The sequence below is a fragment of the Tachypleus tridentatus genome, chromosome 1 (assembly GCF_004210375.1).
Source record: "Tachypleus tridentatus isolate NWPU-2018 chromosome 1, ASM421037v1, whole genome shotgun sequence".
Classification (NCBI taxonomy): Eukaryota; Metazoa; Arthropoda; class Merostomata; order Xiphosura; family Limulidae; genus Tachypleus; species Tachypleus tridentatus.
This window is the reverse complement of record NC_134825.1, coordinates 86,433,315-86,450,459: the sequence shown is the minus strand read 5'-3', so window position 1 is coordinate 86,450,459 and position 17,145 is coordinate 86,433,315. Positions and strand designations below refer to the sequence as shown.

General features: G+C 34.0%; 1 long non-coding RNA gene across 1 annotated transcript; it reads left to right on the top strand.

Annotated features, from left to right (window-relative positions):
- Nucleotides 1–1,644: 1,644 nt before the first annotated feature.
- Nucleotides 1,645–16,544, top strand: LOC143252045 (uncharacterized). The gene is made up of 2 exons (XR_013028808.1): nt 1,645–2,147; nt 15,343–16,544. It is a non-coding gene; the product is annotated as an uncharacterized LOC143252045 (long non-coding RNA).
- Nucleotides 16,545–17,145: the final 601 nt, after the last annotated feature.

The following is a 17,145-nucleotide window of genomic DNA, read 5'->3' as shown; positions in this document are numbered from 1 at the left end:
AGTTATTTCTCTACTCTTGGTTTCAGCATTGATATTTCAAGAAAGGACATATTCTAGATGTTATCAGTCAGCATGATTGTGGTACAGGTTGGCTGCAATTTTATGAAATGCATTTAATACAAGCCAGCCAGAAATAGGAAACAGCAGAGAGTACAAATGCATATACAAGAGGAAAACTGAGATGATAAAAATAACTTCAAAAAGAAAGAATGGCCAATGAGAGATAATTGCATACCAAGGAAACATAATATCGAGTATCAACCTTTAGCAAATTCTTAAAATATGTTTCTGTCTCCAATTCATATTAAATTAGGTTTCATAAAGAATTTTTTAAAAGAGATGGAAAAAGATAGTAATGATTTCAGATATGTGTCTGACAAGTTTCCAGAAATCAGTGAAGCAAAAATTAAAGAAGTTACCTTTGTTGGATGATAGATTCGGGAAGTATTGATGGATGATGATTTTAAAACATTACTTAATCAGAAAGAACTTCAAGTTGAAAATAATACAAACTGGTTGTCAAAAAGTTCTTAGGGAACCAGAGAGATAAAACCTATGCTGTTATGATTGATGATATGCCTAAGAACTACAGGAAAATAAGTTTTAGGATGTCACTAAAGATTCACTTCTTACACTCCCATTTGGACTTAATTCCATCTGATCTTGGTGCAGTAAGCGATGAGCATAATGAGCGCTTCCATCAAGATATTTACATAATAGAACACAAATATGAAAGGCGATGAAACACTGAGATGATAGAAGATTGCCATGAGTTCTAACAGCGTGAAACTGAGAACATACACAAAAGGTTCAACAAGTCAGCCAAATATTTTGTAACAAAATATACCCTGATAAAAGTTTTGAACGTAGCCTGAATGTATTTTCAGTATACGAATGTCATTATACTCGTAACTTTTTAAATTGTTATTGCTATTACGTATAGGTTTGAACATTCATAAATGGAATTTTAAATATATAAATAAATAAAGTTATTAACGAAAACGTTATTGTTTTCACAATATATAAGGATATTTTCAATAAATCTATCATAACTCGAAAACCACAGATGATCAGAACTTTTCAACATGGTTTTTGGAACCAAGTTCATCAAATTACTTAAAAACTGTTCCACTTTTTATGGTAACAGAAAAAAAAATTTTTCTTGCCAGGTGTAATCAATGTATAGACGTAAATTAAGAGAAAATACTAGATGTATAAGAATAATATCACATCTAAGGTAACTTATGAGTTAACATTCCCTATGTTGAGATTGTAATACCAAAATATAAGAGATTCATAAAGTAACGCTATCTGTATAGAGATAACACTACAATACGAAGACGTTACGAGTTAGTATTCTCTACGTAAAGATCGCAATAGCAGTACTTAAGGAATTCATAAGTTAATGTCATCTATTAAGGTATACGCCTGTTTAGTAATTAAAATTACATACACAAACAATATTATCAAGTTATGGTAAACGTAGAAATTAAATCCAGGAAACTACAAGACAGTAGAATACAAGTTAGTAGAATATATTATACAGAAATAGCTTTGTCGGCTTCCTGTATGTAGTCGTACTCGAATCACATGTACATGCTACAAATGGTAGAAGCACAGTCACGCAAAGTGTAATTTGTTCTTGTCTTTTCTTTTCTCTCTGTAAATGTATACAGAGACGTAGAATTTCTCAACTAATAAAAATTATATCATACTCATAAAAGTAAACAGTTCGGTCAGTCAGTCGGCAACTCTCGATTTCTCCGAATTTTGTTCCGAAGTTAATCGCTAACGTACGCGTAGATAGTTCCTAAATTTCGACACCTTTTATGCTATATAAAAGCATGTCAAGGATAGAGTTTTTTTTTACTGCGTGGAATTAGTTTTTCGTTTTCTATGAAAAGGAGTTTTAAACGATAATATAATGTTTACAAGAAATATGGTTTTAAGAGAACTATAGCAATAATGCAATTGATGTGGTTAGAAATTGACTGTGATCACTGGATGCTGGAAAGAGAAATTCTTTAAGTAAAGGAGATATTTCTCAAGACAGGTTTTGGTTTCCTGAAGCTAGAAGGTCTTTTATTTTTCTCTTGTCTGGTAATGGGTGGCAAAGATGCAAATACATATTGGTGGATTCAAATTTGGTAAGCTTTGGTTTTACGTCATTTTTGAGGAGATTTTATACTAGGATATTTTTAAAGATCGACGTAAGTTTTCAATGACGTCACCTGCAATTCCAATAAAATAATTATGTCACTCGAAAATTCGTTTTATGTATGTATTTGTGTCTATTATCACTATCAAGTTTCTGTAAACACGAACTTTAGTTAATTGATGTAATTATTACTGAGTATATGTGGTGCAGGATCTATGAAACATTCTTCTTTAGATGAATCATATTAACGTATTAATATTATGTGTGATGCGTTCCTTAACTATACTCTCCCCAAATCCCTCTTTTGTATCGCTAGGAACATGAAGGTCGACAGCAAGGCACTTCAGTAACACTACTAACTTGTAGGCTTATTGTCACAGTTATCAAATTTTGTAACAAAGTGCCACCAGGTGAAAGGTTGCTTCTCACGTTGGCTGTACAGTGTCAGCGCGGACACCGCTTCTATAAAACGCTTGTTACCTTGAGGCGCCGTCAAAAGAAACGTTACTGTACCTGCATAGTTTAAAGTTCATTACTACTATCTCCCACATGCTCAGGGTATGCTTGGATGTTGGCTTATCTCAATAAAAAATAATCTCTGCCTGATTAAGAGTCGGTAGAGTTGGGAAGAGATGTAAAGATTTAGTTATGCACGTACGATTTTGCAAGAGATGCTCTTCCACAAGTAACTAAATAGCTCTACTTGTAGTTTGTCTTATTTTGTCTCATCTCAGGTATTCAGTAACGGCAAAACAGTTAACTGATTTTCTCCTACATATTCCAAAAATCTGAATATTTAGTATTTCACTTTTAAAACTATGAAAACTAATTGTAAATCAACCAACATCTAAACCATTATTTGACAAAAGTCTGGGTGTGTTCATTTATGACTGACGCACCGCTAGACCAACTGTCACCAAACCTGACATTTGACCTTAGGACTCCCAGGAAAGTAATGTCATAGTGTCATGTGTTTGTTGTTAAGTCCAAAGCAGCAAAATGGGGTATAGTTGCCGTAACTACTATGGTTATCGAAATCCGGTTTTAAGCATTATAAACCTTCAGAATTATCACCAATCTATTGAAAATAGTAATATCGTAAAAGATTGACTTTTGGATCTGACCCTCTTTATGTCACCCCTGGATCTCATATTTTCCCTTGGACATTAAAAGGGTACATCAGCTACTATAATTAAATACTAAGTGAAAATATTTTCAGTAATTTATTAATTATTACATTTTGGTTTATTGATATATTATCATGCGCATTGTGCTGTAGAATAAAGACTAGTGTTAGCTACTTTTTTGTTTTACATCCTATTAACATTTGCATCTTATAATTTCATTTTAAATATTCATTAATTAAAATGTAAAATGTAAGCGTTAATGCTTGTTGTTTTCTCTGTGCGAATTTATCGACCTTTCATTATAACGTTTATAGGATTGGAAATTTTAAAACGAGAGATTCGTGTGATATAAAATCAACTAAAAATGTTAACATATGTTCTGTTGATTATTATGGGACACCCTTATTTTACTAAGTGTTCTCACAGTACGATTTACTGATGCTTCATCTTCGAATAGTAATGTTAGTATCAAAGAGGCAGTTTTATGGCAGTTTGTTTCTTATATGCTCATTTTAGTCCAAAAAGATTTTAAAAAAGCTCATATTGCTTTGTTACGAGTTTGTTTTTTGTTGTTCGGGAGGCAGAGGGCAATGTGATTTTTGTTTTGTTTTTACAAATATCATCATTCATAACTTACAAAATATTTTAGAAATGAGTTTGTTGTAATATTCGGTACATATATATAGAAAGAATTATTCTCAATATAAGATATGTTTTAGTTTTATTCTCTCACAATTCCTTCTTAGAATCTAAATAGTTATGCCTTTTTACATGTTATTCCTACTCAATGAGTAAGATTCATTTAAAAACTAAAAAAGTCAGAATGGAGAGAAACATAGATCGGTTAATAAAGGACGAAAAGGCCCGGCGTGGCCAGGTGGTTAAGGCTCTCGACTCACAATATGAGGGTCGCGGGTTCGAACTTCCGTCCCACCAAACATACTCGCTTTTTCAGCTGGGAGGGTGTTATAATGTGATAGTCAATTCCACTATTCGTTGGAAAAAAGAGTAGTCCAAGAGGTGGCGGTGGGTGATGATGACTAACTGCCTTCCCTCTGGTCTTACACTGCTAAGCTAGGGACAGCTAGCGGAGATAACCTTCGTGTAGTATTGCGCGATATTCAAAACAAACTAATCCTTATCAAGGAATACACAATAATGAAACTCTGTATTTCAAACAGCTCAACCAATTGAAGTTTTGTTTTTTCAAACACCTCTCTTTTAAAGTCTTTGTTCCTAAAATAACCAACTTTTAATAACCAACATTCTTGTTGTTATATAAAATAACATTTTTTAATAAAAAAGATTAATCTTAGCTTCTCTTCCGAATCTGTACAACATGAGAAGTATAATATAAAAGTTCTATTTGCTAAACCAGTTACATGGAATGTGGTAACTTAAAAATAACATTTCCTTAATTACCGTAGTGCATAAACTAAGGCCAATGTTGGAAAACTTCTGGTATTTGTATTTGTTTTTATCTATAACAACAAATCAGTCATCCAAATCTCCTTCTCTTTATGGATTTATGACTCAAAGTTACTTTCCAGAGCTTGGAAGTGAAAAGTGCCTGAAACAGTGACTGTATATAAAAATTTTATAAAAACATGTATAATGTCTGAACAACTTCTATCTTCATTCTCGGCCCGGTATGCACAGGTGGTTAAGGCACTCGACTCGTAATCCGAGGGCCACGGGTTCGAATCGCTGTCACGCTAAAACATGCCCGCCCTTTCAGCCATGGGGGCGATATAAATTTAACGGTCAATCCCACTATTCGTTGGTAAAAGAGTCGCCTAAGAATTGGCGGTGGGTAGTGATGACTAGCTGCCTTCCCTCTAGCCTTACACTGCTAAATTAGGGACGACTAGCACAGATAGCCCTCGTGTAGCTTTGAGCAAAATTCAAAACAAAACCAATCTTTATTCTCATTTAAAGAAAAAAAGCTTTGTAAGAGCATTTGGAGACAAAACTGAAATGACTAAATCACGTGACACGATATGTGTCTCAAATATATTCGGTAGTTTAGAGGTAATATTAGGACTTATAACTCCAGAATTCATATTTAGGTTATTGCAGCGAACACAGCGCAAGTAGTCCATTTTTTCTGCTTCGCGCTAGAGCAAAATTAATAAATCCCAACCACATGTCGCAATAGTTTACTTATGATGAGCCCCCCAGTGGCTCAGTGGTATGTCTGCGGACTTACAACACTAAATTCCGGGTTTCGCTACCCGTGGTGGGCAGAGCACAGACAGCTCATTGTGAAGCTTTGTGCTTAATTCAAAACAAACAAACAAACGATAGTTATGATGAAAATATAACGGTAAATACCAGCATATTCCCGATGTGAATATTAATTTCTCTGTTTAGTGCTTAGAAGTGTACACATTTCATAAAATGTCGCTATAATTATCACTACAATTTAGTTCCCTCTCTTGGTAGGACAGCGGCAAGTCTTATGATTTACATCACTAAAACCAGAGGTTCGATTCCTGTCGGTGGACACAGCAGATAGCCCAATGTGGGTTTGCTATAAGAAAATACACACATTACAAGTTAAAACCAAGAAACAAAACTACTCACCTTTCAAAAAACGTTTTCTAACTGTCTAAAAATATTTCGTGAATTCTGTTCATACTAAATTACTTAAAATTCTTAAATGAAGAGTAAAACATGTGAAGAAAAGCTATGTCGTATCAAAACAATTTCAATTAAAAACGTTTGGATGATATTTTATTTCCAATTATATCTATTTTCTCTGAGTATATAACTCTTTTTTTGTTTTCTATAAATCTCATTTAAGCAATGCTATTTGTACTTAGCTATGAGTATTGAGAGAAAAGATTGTGTAATTCACTGGTAACATTTCTTTTGTCATTTCTGTGTATTGTATAAGCATTCACATTACAGATTGAATTAGAAAAACTGTATGACTTACTGTGTCTATCCTATTGATAGAAGAAAACTGCCTGGTGTTTATAAGTCTTGACAATTCATCCCTTGAGGCTAGAAACGGATTGAGCTATGAACAAAATATAATTTTGGACTGTATTTCTTACAACTGGAGCGGCAAAATCGCCAGCTTCTATTCAAAGCTTGATATTTCCGAAACACATCACCAATTTTCTCTGCTTTTTACTCCCTGATCTTGTTTCATTTAAGCCATGTCTCTGTGGAATAGATTTATGTGCTTACAGTTTTAGCAGTACTACTCAACGTAACGTTAAAATCACAGGCTGAAGCTAATGGATGCCGCAGGTATTTTCTTGATGGAGGCTTAATCCACTCGAGCCGGCCATTTGGTATCACTGTAATGAAAACCCAACAGTCCCTAAGGCCTTTTAAATGAACTCGCACCTATTTTATAGCGTCTGACTGATTTAATAAAAAATGATGCATTTAATCATGTGTTTGCCAGAAGGTATAAAAATATACCATTTCAAAAAATATGTTGTTTTCTGACGTTAGTGTATTTCAGTTAATTCAATGTGGCATCACTGTTAGAACAAAGACAATGGCGAGTAAAAGCGCCAAACGCTCAGAAAACGTAAGTAAGTTTTTAACATAGGGACATCAACAAACACAAAAGCTTGTTTTGATTCAATATCAAACGTTTCCGTATATATATGGACTGCTTTACAATCTTAAAGTATAAAACAAAAACAGGTTTGACAAATGGATCAACAAGTTTTAATAAGTTATAATAGAGTATCCTTTTATTCTATTTTTTAACATATGTTGATATTCAGATCTTACTAACAGAAATAAAAAAAATAAGCATCTGAAATCGATTAAAAATAATACTGAAAATAACCGAGAAGTTTGTTTTTCATCTAAGCGAAAAACAGTTCAGTGTGCTTTTAAGAAAGGCATTTGAGAAAGTTTGAAAACATGATGTGAAAGGATTGTTTGTTTGTCTGGAGAGAAGGTAGCTATGTTTGTTTGTCTAGAGAGAAGGTAGCTATGTTTGTTTGTCTAGAGAGAAGGTAGCTATGTTTGTTTGTCTAGAGAGAAGGTAGCTATGTTTGTTTGTCTAGAGAGAAGGTAGCTAAGTTTGTTTGTCTAGAGAGAAGGTAGCTATGTTTGTTTGTCTAGAGAGAAGGTAGCTATGTTTGTTTGTCTAGAGAGAAGGTAGCTATGTTTGTTTGTCTAGAGAGAAGGTAGCTATGTTTGTTTGTCTTAGCTATGTTTGTTTGTCTAGAGAAAATAGCTATGTTTGTTTGTCTAGAGAGAAGGTAGCTAGTCATCTCCACCTTCCGCCAAATTTTGGGCTATTCTTTCACCAACGAAGAGTCCAATTGACTGTAAGTTATAACGCTCCCACGGCTGAAAGGGCGAGCGTATTTAGTGTGATGGAGATTCGAATCCGATACCCTCAGATTACGAGTCGAACTCTCTAACCACCTGGCCACCTTATATTAAAAGGAACCTCATGTGACTTCCATATTAGTTAGTTACTTTGTTGGCTTTGAATTTTGCACAAAGCCACACGTGTGTTAGTCATCCCTAATTTGGTAGTTTAAGAATAGAGGCGGCAGCTAGTCATCACCATCCACCGCTTACTCTTGAGCGACTCTTTTACCAACGAATAGTGAGATTGACTGTCACATTATAACGCCCCATGGTTGAAAGAGCGAGCATGTTTGACGTGACGGGGATTAGAAGTCGAGCGCCCTAACTAATTGGCCATGCTGGAGACTTGAAATTTAAGTGATCGAGTTCGGTCAGGAATCCGTCAAAAAAGTTATCAAAATAATAGGCTTAACATTCATAACAGACATAACATTCATGATAAAGATAACTTAAACTGGAGCTGTTTTTTCAAATTCTTCTTAATATGTCCATACGACTTTCAAGTGTATAAAAACTGTATCTTTTGTCTCACGTCTTTGCCCTAAAGTTCTTTTACTTTATATACCAGAATTCGTCCAATGGATTTTAGTAATGAAAGAAATGTATATATGGAATAATACTTTTTGATATAGATACTAAATAAAAACTTTTGTCTTTGTCATATTGTATAGCCAAGCTCACGAATTTTGGTACTGAATGAAGGACTTTTTGAAGGCAAAAGATAAACCTGAAATACCATATTTTACACTTCTTCAAGAATAACCAAAAAATTGAAAATTAGTGTGATTTTTTATCATATATGTTAGGGTTATTCAATTACAGACTACAAAGTATTGAGTGCGTTACGTTAAAACAATTGTGAATATACAAATCAACAAGTTATGTGATGACCACAGCCGATATAAAGTCGCAGTGGAATAAAATGTATTAGGACTATATTCTGACATTGTTTGACATTTTTCACAGTGTACGCCATTGAAACTTGATGTGCTTTGATAAGGGTATGTAACAAATCCTTCCGACGTAAAATATTCATACACTCAGTTCTTAAAGATGTGTTCAGATCGGGGATTTATAATTTTTCAAAACCGTGATACTTCTCGTACTTAATAGCATTGTAGGCCTGGCATGGCCAAGCGCGTAAGGCGTGCGACTCGTAATCTGAGGGTCGCGGGTTCGCGCCCGCGTCTCGCTAAACATGCTCGCCCTCCCAGCCGTGGGGGTGTATAATGTGACGGTCAATCCCACTATTCGTTGGTAAAAGAGTAGCCCAATAGTTGGCGGTGGGTGGTGATGACTAGCTGCCTTCCCTCTAGTCTTACACTACTAAATTAGGGACGGCTAGCACAGATAGCCCTCGAGTAGCTTTGTGCGAAATTCCAAAAACAAACAAACAAACAAACAATAGCATTGTAAAACAAGGAAATATAATCAAACCAGAGCCATTAAAAAAGAAATATGATCAAATTAGAAAGTCGTGCGACCTTTGCCTTCCTTGCTTCGATGCCATAATATTTTTAACCATATTAATAGTACTATAAAGTTTATTTCATTCGTTATCCCTGTAAATCAAAAACAAATAAACATGAACGTATGTGTACATGTATTTGTATTTTGCATACCTTTAATGCTGATGTTGTAAAAATCTTTCGTGAGCAGGGCGAAAGTGAGTATATAAATCCCTGAACACTCCAGTTTAGTAAGGATTCTTTCCTTTAAAAACTAAATCCCTACAATTTGCTTTTAATCGCTGGATCTCGATTAGAAAGAAAAAATAAAAATTCGGGGCAGTGGCAAAAGACGTTTACGTTTTCCAGGCAATAGTATGCAACATAATAAAAAAAGGATCACCGCATGGCAAAGCGACATAAGTCACATGTACACCAACTGCTTCAACAACGTATTGGTTCAATCGCCGCATACTTGAACCAGGTAGCAGCTAGTTAAAAGAGACAGGTGTTCACGTGATACAAAAACATAACGGTCAAGTCAACATGCACAGTTGATGTCGTTTTCTGTGCAATTGGACTTTCGAAGTGAGCATTGGGAAACTGTTATCTTCGTAAACAAGATGACTTAAGGCATAAACGGCTTATTTGCATGGATAAGCTATTCTGTCACATATATTATATAATAATTGTGATTCGGACAAAATGATTATTTTTAAGGAACATTTATTTGGGAATGATGTTTGTTTGTCTACAACAAATGTTCAAGGGTTTGCTCCTCGAGTGGTTAGAGGTAAATTAGATTTCTTTGCCCATTTGGGGAGGATAAGCCTTCCCAAATCTATTATACGCGCCGTCCCTGACTTATGGGAAGCAAGTAGGGAAGGGCTATGTGCTTTTGACTTTACAGTTTTATGACAAAGCCTATCACAGTAAAAAATATGCTGCAGGACTATTGTCAGAAAAAAATGTAATCAGATAAAACATAAATGGACATGGTGACATGAACTATAATAATGCAATGAGTCTCCAAAATTGTTTTAATATGATGTATTCAACCCTTGTAATTCCAAAATATCGTGTTAATTTTAATTTGTGTTTGTATACACTCCTTCAGTTTTTCAATTATGGTCTATAAAATTTCCAACATGGCTGACAGTTTTACTTAACCTCTAATTTCTGAAGATATTTCAGCTTTCATGTTATACAATTTTAAGCATAAAGCTTTCAAATTATTTTTATAAACACTCTACCCAAAAACTTGATTTCTTGCTATTAAAAAAGTAATATGTTTAAAAATACTGCGATTTTTCTCAAAATCTCTGTAAAAATAATCTTTCTGCGTTATGTGTATAAAGAAAATGGACTTCATATTTGGCTACTTCACAAAGAAAGCATGCTTAAAACTGTGTCGCCTGTGAAGTTTTTAACGTAGTATACACACAAAATTCTCAACTTTTAAATTAATTTGAAAAGGCTTTGGAATGCATATAAAAGAGTAAATCCCATTAATCTTACCGATACTTCCTTCTACTAAAAGGTTTTTAGCGTAACTAAATTAATAGAAAAGAAGAAGAAAAATGTAATAACATATTCAACCTGAACGTCATCTCAGGAACACGTGCACTAAACAGTCAGATCAGAGACCTTTAGGAATGAGATATAGTTCGATTGTTTATTTTCTTTACAGCAAAACTACATTGGGTTGTCTGCTGTGTTCATCGCGGAGAACTGAATCCTGGATTTTAGCGTTGAAAGTTTGCAAACTTACCGCTGTCTCAACGAGGGAACAATACATAGTTGTTCTTAGTCCTAAATTACTAATCAGAGGGTTGACAATTAATAGGTGGTTCTCCACGATGACAATGTGCACCAACCGCTGAAAGCGTGAAATACATTCAGCAGTATTGCAAATTCAACCTAAAACTTTTCATGCACAGCCATGTGTTAATTGATGGGCCACGCTCTGTACATGAAAAAAACAAAACACCCAACAACAACAACGCATTTTATAACATTAGAGTGCTTGAAAATGTGCTTTCTTGTGTTAAGTTATTTGAAAATTTGGAGTGCAGTATCTTTGTAAACAACTATTTAAACCTTTTTATGTCAATGGTATTAATAAAAAGATGGTTTAAAAAATCATGAGATTTGGTGTAAAATTAATGGCATGATTTTGTTAAAGCAAGGAATGAGCTGAGATAATACATTCAATATTAAATTCAACGAGACAGGTTTTATATATAGAAAAACAGCGAAATTACGTTTATCTATAACTATGAAATTTTAATATCTGAATGTGGAAATTAGTCCTTTATTACAGTCACGTTGAAATTTGCATTCCACCCTTTATTCTACTTCTAAATTGTATGGCATATCTACTTCTAGTGTATTTTAATTCACGCGAATACTGTATTTCATATTAAAGAAAGCACAAACATTAAAGGACATATTAACGTATGCATTTCCTATTTTTACAGATACATGTGTGAGCTGGACGTAATCTATTGGTAAAAGTATACCTAATGTGAATTCGTGGTTCGCGTCCCTTTACCGCAATAAAAGGCATTCCACAATTTTATGATAAGGACCAAATCCTATTATCCGCTCATGGAATACTAGTGTTCACTAACTGTTTCCCTCTCGTCTATCAGATCAAACTGAACGTTTTATAAAATATTTGATGTTTCAAGAACAACACGGGTTTTGTAAATCTTTCACTTTATCCTTTGCATGTAGTGCAGGTAGTCCGTTGTACAACGTGGCGTTAAAACTTAAACAAACAAAGGTTTGGATGATACTTAGCTTTAAACTCACTACAGTCGTAGTAAGTTAACCACTTTAGTACTTTCTCTTTATGAATAAGTTTAAGACAAACGTGAGCTTCTTAAATTTAGTGTTTACAATATCCAGAAAGACACGATTCAATGAATCGAAATGAAATCTCATCCAGTATCAAAGAACCCTTAGTGTTCTACGTCATACAAACATACGAGTAAACGAGAATAGATAAACCAGCATCTACCTCTTCACTTACTAAATACATATACAAATTAGTTAAAATATTTTAGTTCAATCTTAGTGGAATATAGTTGCAAGTATAAATACTTTTGTTTTACGATTACACAAAAAATGTGTTTCATTATAAAGTGTTTATTAAACTAATTAAGAATGAAAGCGTGAACACATTTCTTGTCAACCGAAGCTCTCTTTTTATGGTAACTCTGAAGATGTTTGGAATTTACCTTCACAGTCCATTCACCGTTAAAACATTCATAATTTATTTAGATCCTGAGTTATGTTATATTTGTGTTATTTAGTTTGGTTTTTCAGTGGTATTGTATCAAATAGTTGGTTAGATATACGATTCAAGCTTTAATCTCTATAAAAGTGATTGAAGGTAATTGGTAGAGGCTACAGTATCGAATCATATCTCGAAGACAAGGATCAATCTTTCTATAACTCGAGCCAGAACATCAATAAATCACTTCCTAAATGCATTTGTGGTGTCCTTCATTGTTTGTCGTTGCCGTAGAAGTATCACCATAATTGCATTCATAACAGCCGTCCGTTGTCAAGCGGATAAAAGGGCCTTCCTAATGCATAGATTAAAGACGAATTAACTTCGTCTAGTACAGTTAATTTCTTCCCGGGAGCTCGACAAAGACCAGGATCTACAACTACAACGTGATCCATTTTCTTCCTCGCCAGCTCGAGCTAATGTACGTTTTCACTTCACGCGATCATGCATTCCATGCTGCCGACATTGTGGACTGACAAGCTCTAATCTGGGTTTTAAAAGAATTCCCCCCAGTGATTGGAACTTCATAATAATAACAGAATGTACAATTCCAAACGTTTCATGGGTTCATCAGTTCTGAATATTAGTCTTTTTTATTACCTTTTACCCAAAGTTCTTTTCCTTTTAATACGCTAGTTTCTGTTACACAGAAATTTCCGCTGATCTAAAAAGCGAGGCCTAGTAATAATAGCACGATATGAGCTTTCGGAAGCTCACGATTCGTGTAACATTTTACGAATGAAAGGAGGTGGAATAAAGAGCTTATCGACTTCTTACTATTTTATGAATTTTGATTTTAATCTGTGGCGGTTTTATGTTCATCATGCAGAAGGTTTCTGCAACCACTTTTATATCGAATGGCGGATGCCACTCGTTCTGCAAAATAATGCAAAACGTTCTAGTTAATTCACAACATTCATTACTGTAATAGTAAACATAGGAACACAGAGTAGGCTGACGTAAACAGTTCTAAATCCCAAATAAATTGGAATTTTAATGAATGTTGAGACACAAAGACTTATTATAACGAATATGTCAGCCCTAAATGGATTGCGATTATCAGTGAAAATGGAAAACTGACTGTATGGAAGATTTAATAAATGTAAAAGACGTAGTAAATAAAATAAATGTATAAATATCCGGCAGTAACTTGTTAAAGTAAACATGACTGACCTCGTTTAGACTTCTAGGAATGATTGATAATGCTGTGTAGTTCTCATTCTAGTTTTTTATGTGTTCCAGAATGATAGCTTCCTACACAACAAACAAAATCAAAATGGTTAAGAAAAGATATCGAACGACCCATTTCATAAAACTTTTTAATAACTTTAAAGAAACTAATGCATAAATATTAACATATACTCAGATTTTCAAAGTTTAAAAATAGATTTTTAATAACATTATCATATTTCCGATCATCTCATAATAAGAACATAATCAACATATACGATTCATTATTGTAGTATTCATCTATTCTTTATTTTTCTTATCATTTAAGCCAAACAGTTCGACTGGACAGATTTCAGTAAAATTTTCAGATATCTTCTAAATTTCCATCGGTGAGAAACAGTAAGCTTTATAACGCGAAACTTCGGGGTCACTATCAGCGTTAAATAGAGTGCAGATAACCCATTTTGTAACTTTGATCTTATAAGAACAGAGTTTCTTATAAACGATAAGTGAAAAAACAACAACAACAGTTGCCAATTTTGATGTTCTAAATAATTTGAACACGATATATTAAAACAACTTTTGTCGTTTCACGTCCAGTCATATCTTGTCTCACGACTGTCTATCTTGATAGCTCTCCGTAGTTTCTATTGCGAAAGGCTTCGTCGTGTTTAAAGCATCGCCTTCCTCCCTACACACTTTTCATAATCCATTTAATGTACGAAGACAATGATTTCCAATATTCGTTTGAAAAATTCGATTGCACAGAATGTCTTCGTATAAAATAGCATAAATTCCTGTTTTCTATCCAGCTGATTGAGGTATGCTTAGATACGTCGTGAAAGCTCAACGTTCAACTTTTTCAGACAACTATCTTTCTTGATTACGCTACGTACTGTTACGTGGAACATGCGGGCGGATTTTGCTATTAACAATCATATTTCGTACTTTGCTTAACATTTCTGGTGTACAAGTAGTTGAAGCCCTCTTTCTATTTGATCTTAGTGCTCCATTTAATCCACATTTCTTTGCTTTCTAACATAAACAAGAAGAAAAGATATCCTTGTTTCAGAAATTCTCAGTACAGCGATCAATTTTGGTTGCATCAAACTATTTGCGAAACGCTAAACAATGTCAGTTTGTAGAGCTGACACGTAATATTCACCGTGATTTTATATCGGCTAAAATTGTCACGTAACTTGCTTATTTGTGCATTCAAAATCACTTTGATTCAATGCATTCAATCCTCAGTATAATATAGAACTAAATCAGTTAAAATAAAGTAAGTTTACGCTCTTAATTAATTTATGTAAATACATATTTTTTCTGTACTTGAAAATTCCAACTTTATTATGATTTAATATTAGTTCATCTTTCCACATGAAAAATAAGAAAGTATGACCTTGAGCTTTGTTTTATGGCATAATATTGTAAGTTATTTACTTTTTTATGCTTTGAAACAGAAAGTAATATTCTGTTATTGGGAATAGAAACACCACGAAGGAAGAGCAAGTTTTCTGTTTCAAAATATTACAGAATATTGTATTATATGTGAAATATTAATATACTGAAAACTCTGTAATGACTCGGACATCATAACATTTAACTGATTATTATTTAGGTTTAAAGACAGTGAAGCTTTGTACCTGTCATAAACTAGTTAAGAACTCAATTTTCTCTCTTTTTTTTTTTTTCAGGGAAGATATTTTAGCTGTGTATATATATATTGAACGTATTTAGGCACGTTGTTAACAAATGTGATTCTACTTCTTTCACTTCCAGCAAAGTTTTGATAGTCTGCACCTGAGGTTACTTTGCCTCAGCTTTTACTGCAGCTGACGTCCGAGTCTTGGTCAGACTATTAAGATCCTCGACATCGTTAGGACATAATTATCCTGCAGGAAGCCAACGCTAACACCACACGACAACTATAAACAACTGCCGTTGATAGAAAGTTGGATTAGCCTGAGCCTAGTGCGTGCCACCTATACTCATGCTCTTAGTGTTGTTGCACGTTCATGCAGAACGCTACGCTAAGCAGCTTAAGAGGACTGAGATGTGCATCTGACAATTATATATATTTCTCCTTTCTTTACAACTGCTGGAGTTTCAGATTAATTTAAATGTTTTACGCATCAAATTTACTCATTTTTTGTACATACAGTAAGAATCATAGAGTGGCTAGATTAAAGAAATCTCTCTATAACACATATCATTGGGTTTCAATCCAAAAACTATTTAATTTGAACTCTCTCATATTCTGCACAGAGAAAAAGTAATTGCATCTCGTGAATTATATATTTAGCTAAGCCGACAGTTTAAGTTAATAGTAGAAATATATTTCGGGCGCGGCTATTCATATGTAAAATTACATATACTATATATTATCAGAAGAGAAGATTATTTAAACTTATAATTCCGTTTCATATCAATATTCCACCTTTTCAATGCAAGTGATTTACAGAAACATTAAGAAAACAACACTTGTTAGCATACAAAACATAGTTTTTAATCTAAAACTTTGAATGCATGTAACATTGTATGTTATCAAAACTGCTGCCTGGCATATCCAGGTGGTTAGGGCGCTCGACTCGTAATATGAGGGTCGCAGGTTCGAATGCCCGTCACATCAAACATGTTTACTCTTTCAGCCGTGATGGCATTCTAATGTGAAGATTCAATCCCACTATTCGTTGGTAAAAAAGTAGCCCGAGAGTTAGCGTTGGGTGGTGATGACTAACTACCTTCCCTCTAGTCTTACACCAATAAATTAGGGACGGCTAGCACAGAAAGCCCTCGTGTAGCTTTGCGCGAAATTCAAAACAAACAGTTAAAGCTGCTTTAAGTATTTGACGTTTCTTAAATATTTACGAATATTTTAATTCCTAAATATCGATCAGCTCTGTTTTCAGCGTGTGTAATAAAATTACGAAATCCTGCGTTATCATGTTGAATAAATCACTTCTCTTTCACCTATTTAAAAACCTGTCATTCTTCGGACTTAGAAGCATTATTACATCTCAGAACACGCTGTTATACTCTTTGTTACACAATTACATTTCAGAATCATGTTGTTATAACCTTTTGTTACACTTACTCTTAGATAAGTCAACGAACGTGTGATTACTGATATCAGAATAGGTTAAGTAAGACCTAGTTGCAAAGGACACAATACACAATTGCTACTTGTACTAAAAAATCACAGACATGCACACAATATATATATATGTGTGTGTGTGTGTGTACAGTTACTGTAAAGCTGTTATCCTTCGAAAGGCTGTTTGGAGTTTTTACCACTTTTTCGTCTCTGAAAGAGTGAAGATGTTTTGATTTTTACTTTTGGATGCTTTGAATGTTCGCGACGCAATGGAAGCATCAGAAGTTTTGTTTTTTCTACAAAACTGACGTTGCCAAGCTAGTCGTTGCGTGTTTTGTTAGCATTAACGACGTGAATATTTTAAATGTTTCAAAATAGCAGAAATATTATAAATGAGTATTCAGTAAACAGATACTAGACTGTCTTCAAATAAGAAATATTATAAATGGGTATTCAGTACACAGATACTAGACTGTCTTCAAATAAGA